A 6311-nucleotide genomic window follows, 5' to 3' on the forward strand; every position below is an offset into this window, starting at 1 on the left:
GGCTAAAGTGAACAATGCCAGCCTCATTGGAATTGGTTACACTCATGCCCTTCGACCTGGTACGCAGTTCTCACTGGTAACAGCAAATGGTGTTAAGTACTACACTATGGTTTAATTCACTGTCATCTTAAGAACAGACTAGATGAACAAAGGAGCTAGAAGTCTACGCAGACTCAGAGAACTAAAGGATGTCTATGGATGCAAGTTCCTGTGGCAACTAAGCCACATTAGTGAGGTCAAGGACCTGAGGAAGAGCACTGTACTGGGATGTCAGTGCATGATGGTTCTCGTGACTTGCTTTTGTAGGTGTAAAGCTGACCCTCTCGGGCTTGATTGATGGCAAGAATTTCAGTGCTGGAGGTCACAAAATTGAGCTGGGATTTGAGCTGGAAGCCTAACACAGCTTTAAGTAAAACAACTGGTGGTGCTCTGGAAGATGAAGGAAAAGTGTACCTGGTGCATTTCAGCCTTAATATTACTCAAAAATTTGAAGAAGTGTGAACTTTCTACTCTGCCCAAGAATGACTTTAACCCACTGCTGAAGTCCAGAGTGTGCCAGCACAACAAAGGAAGACACTTGAAGGCATGCATGGAAGTTGTGATGTTTGTGCCACATTTCAGTTTCCTGTATTTTAAATCTGTTCCAAAAAAACCAAAAGAAAATCCAACCTCTCCCCATTATTGTATTGCATTTTGCATGTCCTATACTTCACAGCCTTTTATAAAAGGAGGTCTCTGTGTTGTAGTGGAAATTTGGGGTTAGAACAGAATGAAATAAATTGGTCACAGTCAGAACACAAGGTTGGTGTGTGTTGACTCTCACCAAGGTTCCATCCAGCTGGGGTTTTTGGTCTTTTTTTCATCTTTTCATGCAACTTTAAGCATGGTTAATAGATAATCTGCAAATGCTTTGTTACACGATACCTGTACACTGAAGATTTCCTTCTTTGGTTTCTAGGCTAACATTCTTACACCTCTCACGTTTTAGAGACCTGCACAGTGAAAGCAGCTTTTTCCATTATAGTGTTATTGAGCGCATCAACAAGAGCAAACCAAAAGTTTACATGTTTTAGATAATTTTGTTCCCATACAGGAAACAAGTATTAGGTAAGTACAACCATTACACTTAAAGAAAAAAAGTGCAAATCAGCAAAGTTAAGCAATTAAGTTCACAGTTCATTAGGAAGGTGACATCTACCAGTGACTGGGTATACCTTGTCCATTGTTCATTAGAAAGCCCAAAATGCAGCAAAACAGCCACAGGCGATGCCCAAGGGAAGACGTATCAGGACAGAGATCTGCTGTCTTAAGGCACAATTAAGAACATTCTCCAAGCAGTTAGAACAGGCATTCCCTAGTGTATCTTTGTGAAAAAGTGTCTGAGAAGTGGATACTAAAAGCTAAGCCATATGTATCACATAAGCAGTTGGTGACAGTAGAAGGCAGTTGATATTCCCTTCTCAGAGGCAGCAGCTTTTCACAGTTGGCTTCCCAAAGCAGCATGGCTTCAGAGGCAACCAGAGTGATTCTACATCTGGGTTTGTTCTGGATTGTTTGTTTCTTCTACCTGAAGCTGCAGCCAGCTCCAGTCTAGAGCCGAAAGAATAAATGAAATTCAACACCAGGCTACAGTTGAGCTTTTTCTAAAATAAAGGTAAAGTGTGCTAAGAGTTATAAAAAATTTACTGGGAACAAGTTGGTCAATTTCATGATGAGCCACGTGACTGCTGTCAAGGAAACAACCTATTTGCACTCTCCAGTATTTTACTCTCTCTTCAATATTCTGCATTGTTAAATTAAGGATCCCTGACACCCGCTCATCCCAAATTTGTGTGCAGTTTTGCAGTAGTTTTGTACAACAGCCAAGTGCTTTGCCCCATCCTTTACTGTTTAGCGCAGCAAGTTCCCAGCATGTGGCTCCCAGTTTTGGCAAGCAGAGTAAGTCAGGCGGCAGATTATGAGGGAACCGGTGCTTCCTATCTCTGTGCATCTCCTACTCTCCCCCTTGGCCATGAGTAAAATGCAGATTTCATTTAGCTGTGTTAGTGGTGGCAAAGTTGCACATTCAGAACTTCGAAGCCAGGCACTTTCTTAGTCCATTTACAGAAGAGTGAATACATTACCAAGAAACTCTGCTCTTGATCCTTCATTGTGTCACGCATCACATTTTCTAGTTGGCTACAAAGTTCCCGAGATTCCAGCAGCAGCTCCTCACTGAAAGGGGCAATTATTACACTATTAATTTCTGTGGCAGTTTAAAGAGATGCTGCCTCTGTCATCAAGAAATACTTCTGGCAGATACGCTGCAGAACACTGAAGTTAGTCAGGTCATAGGCTTGTAATTCATACTGCAACTTGAAAAGTTGGTGGCAGCCCCTGATTTACTAAATGGGGGAAAGGAAATGTATTCCAAGATGGAACTGGGTTCTTATTAGGTGGAACCACTGTTGCTAGAGGAAAAGCTGAGTAGCCTATAAACTTAAGGATGGGGCAACAGGCAAAGAAACAAACCAAGGTCTTTCATTCCAAGTGGTAACCCAGTTCATTTAAGCAAGCCGGAACTACGCATGCAGCAGTCTCAATGACACAGCTCAGCTACTGTGACCTTACATGACAATACTTCAACAGTTCTTGCTGGCAGTGTACTTCCAAGTGAGCCCAACCATCTCAGATTAAAGGAAGAAAACCAAAAAACCACTTTTGTTACTGAGGCTGGGGGAAGTGAAGCCATACATGATACCCAATTTTCATATGGAAGATCTGAAAGCCCCAGGAAGTCTTAACTACCAAGTAAACTAAGGCTGCTGACAACGCAAGCTGAACACAAAGTGTAAAATATGAGAAACCCTGTGGGCCATTATTGCACAAAGCAGGAAGCCTAGCTTTGTAGTGGTGGCATTAGCAGCCAAAGAACTCCAGACTTTGCCTCACCTTTTTCTTACAGATTCTGATAAATTGAATGTTCCAGAAGGGACTTGCAGCAGCAGTTGACCTGAGCTACCAAGACGGGATGTGTTCACGCTCTCTGGACTGCCAGTAACAGGACCACGCACTTTACTCTGAAGAAAACACAGAATATTCAGAGTGCAATTGTTCCCACTAGTTTTCAGCAGCCGGGAATATGAGACAACCTGGAACTTGGCTTTCATACTGATTCAAAAGAAAGAAAAGAACCATAGGATACACTCAATTTACTATTGTTTCAGTAGCCTGTGCTACAAACCATATTCTCAGGTTAAAGGGGAGCTCTTAATTTACTTACACAAGCAATTTTCAGTAGGTTCCACAGTTCTTTCTGTCGTTTCTCCTGAAGCCTAACAACTGTTTCCTCATCTTCACTCATCAGATTCATCACTTTCTCCACTCTGGGGAACAATTCCAATGCCTTCTGTTTGCAAACTACAGTTTTACTATTAAAAAAATAAAAACTAATCAGATCACACATGGGCCACTGCAGTAGGAGAACAGTTCTGAAGTTAATGATTTTCTGTTAACACTGCAAGATCTCAAGAGCCATATGCAATGAGTTTTAAACCTTCTCTTGCTGGAAGAGAAAATACCTTCTCTCAACTCTGAATAAAATGTGCAAAGCTCACCTGAGCTGAGCATAAATGACTCAAACTTCTTTTTCAAAGGTCTGGATTGCCTGTAGAAGCAGTCATACTATTTCCTGGCTGTCACCGCCTGTCCTCTGATCTGGAATGACAGCCAATATTACACAGAAAGGTCGGTTTATAGGACAGAGTGAGAAGATTCTTAGCGGCTCATTTCCACTACTGCTTTAATCCTGAAACAGCCAAAGTTCAGGATATGCAAGTTTGAGTGGGATGAATTACACTGAATTTTAGCCACCTTCTTCAAAATTTAAAGAACTTGAAAAGGAGAGTTGGGACTGGATCAAAGGAACAGTCGTGTCTTTCATCCTTTCTACCCAGAAAGGTTGGTTGTTGCTTGTGGCAACAGCCTGCTCTGAAAAGAGCTCCAGAGGAGTTTCGAGAACAGCTCACAAAGCACCAAGAAAGGAAGGCTGGCCTAGTGTGAAACTGACTCCCTGACTTCCCTCTCGAGAAAAGGCAATCCAGGAGAGCCCATGTGCTGCTAGTGTCTGGGCAGGCCTAGAAGTCAGCTAGTTTTCTCAATGATCGTTACTACACCTCCAAAGTTACACACAAAGCAAGCTGACCTCGAGCTAAAGCGTCTTTTACCTCTTGGCTTCTCTCTGAGTCTTCAGTACAGCTCTCTGGCTTGTTCTTCTCTAGAAGAAAAAAGCAGGAAAGAAAAGGATTTCCAAAGAACCAAAACATGGAACAAATAGTTTGAGAACTCAAATCTTTTCTATACCTGTCTGCCATTTCAGAACAATGACAGATGAGTCAAAAAACATCTTTAGTGTTAAAGTGCTCCCAGTCCCCCACAATTTGGGTGGAAGAAACAGCCCTTTCACTGTCCTCTAGTGAGTAAGCTTAGCCAGAAACACTCCTGCATCTGAAGCTCAAGGTAGTTCAACTCACAAATCCTCCAGTGTTCCTCCTTGTTTACGACCTAGGGCGCTTCTCTGCAGGTCCATGATGTCTGTCTGCAGGGCCATCATCCTCTTCACGACCTGCTCCACATCATCTTCCTGAAAGCAGGGTAGAACATAAGCAACACAACAGTCTCATACCTAGAGACACTACCACACACACTCACACTGGTTCTTCCTTTCTCATTCTTAATTCTAAACAAACCAACAAGATGCAAACAGCAGCCTTGGCCAAAGACAAACGAGTCGTTTCAATTCAAGGAAATTCCAAGACGTTTCTGGGGCTTCGCCAAGATCTCCCGTTTCCCCCTAAGCCTTACAACAGAACGAGCTTCATGTAGTACTAATAATGGAAAAAATTGTGCCACACAAACCAAGGCAATGTGAAATCTGACATCAGGGCAGATACAAGGGGTTTCTATTTAAGGCAGGGACAATGAAGCTAAAGGGGGAGGAGGGGAGAGATAACAAAAACAAACCTCTTTATGACTAGCAGTTAGATTTAGAAACATACCCTCCCACAAAGTTCCACAGCTTGCTCCATCCCTTTCCAGACAAACAGCAGCTTCTCAGAAGCTACAGGAATCAAAGAAGAGTGACTGGCTTTCTCAGGTTCACAGAGAAAGAGGCAGGTGTTTTTGTGAGGATAAGAGTCATGAAAAGACCCGTTTTCCAGATGCTATACTCACTAATTCCAAACTCAATCTGCTCTTTATACTTTTCCAGGTCAATTTGGATGCTTGTTTTAAAGAAGTCCAGCTTTGCTTTCAGCTGCTGAGAAAGGGAGGCCATAGAATTCTTCATCTTCCAGAGGGTACTATTGTAACGCAACAGATTCATCCTGCAAGGACAAGAAGGTCCTATTAGCCTCTGAAAGTAGAAATCCACCAGGCTTTCATTTACATCCAAAACAGATACTTGAGACAGCGGTGAGGACAAATGCAGTTGTGCCAAAGGGCTAACTCTCCACATTTCATGAATTGCATACAGCTCCAATCACGGGCTTCCCCATTCCAACAGGGTCCCATTTCTGTCTTCCCTTCCACCAGCGCACAAAGACAGAGATAAGTATTGTGGAGAAACGGCCACCGTACATGGCTGCTCGCTGCCCCTGCTGAAGCCGATTACAGTCCTCTTTCAGCATCCGCATCGTGTGCCAGATCTGACCCCACACTTTCTGCAACTGGAAAAAGTGGAGATCCTTCTTTGGATCCTGAACTGAAAACAGAGGAGGTGGGAGAAAGGGAAATGGACATATCAGCGTGAAGCAGGAATACTGTGTTATCACAAAACAGACCAAAACATTGCTCCTTTGAGGGGCATGTTACTGCCTGCAAAGCCTAGAGCTGGATAACCCCTGTGCAGCTCCCCTAGCATGTCATAATCAAACACCTCCCTTTTTTAGTTATTCTGATAAACTGAATGAATGACAGTCCATTTTACCGCTTCTTCAGTCCCAATACGCAAAAGCTCCCTCTACTCTTTGTGCACGATACAGACCACAAAACACAGACGCCCCTCTCAACACTGACCCCGGCCCGCCCTTCATATTCATGCCAGAGGAGTCCTTACGGATGCAGCCAACACTTTCTGGATGAGGACGCAAGGCCACCTGAGCCTCAGGAAATTTTCTTGTTATCAAAGAGGAAGAGAAGGTCTGTGTCTGTTGCTGCAGTATCATTCACCTGCAGAAGACAAAAGACCCAACCAGGTTTTCTTGGGAAGAGCAAGCCTTGGCAACACCACAAACAGAAGAGTCCTCCTCAACCAAACACAGAGCACCAAAGGC

The 6311-nt window shown here is 43.4% G+C and overlaps 1 long non-coding RNA gene across 1 annotated transcript; it reads right to left on the reverse strand.

The window, feature by feature from the left end:
- Nucleotides 1–592: 592 nt before the first annotated feature.
- LOC136304092 (uncharacterized) lies at nucleotides 593–3479 on the reverse strand. The gene is made up of 4 exons (XR_010724379.1): nucleotides 3263–3479; nucleotides 2932–3059; nucleotides 2124–2214; nucleotides 593–1590 (listed from the first exon to the last, which is right to left on the reverse strand). It is a non-coding gene; the product is annotated as an uncharacterized lncRNA (long non-coding RNA).
- Between the last annotated feature and the right edge of the window lie 2832 nt (nucleotides 3480–6311).

This window comes from Chamaea fasciata, unplaced genomic scaffold, assembly GCF_029207755.1.
Source record: "Chamaea fasciata isolate MVZ Bird 193981 ecotype frontalis unplaced genomic scaffold, bChaFas1.0.hap1 SCAF_48, whole genome shotgun sequence".
In the NCBI taxonomy this organism is placed as follows: Eukaryota; Metazoa; Chordata; class Aves; order Passeriformes; family Sylviidae; genus Chamaea; species Chamaea fasciata.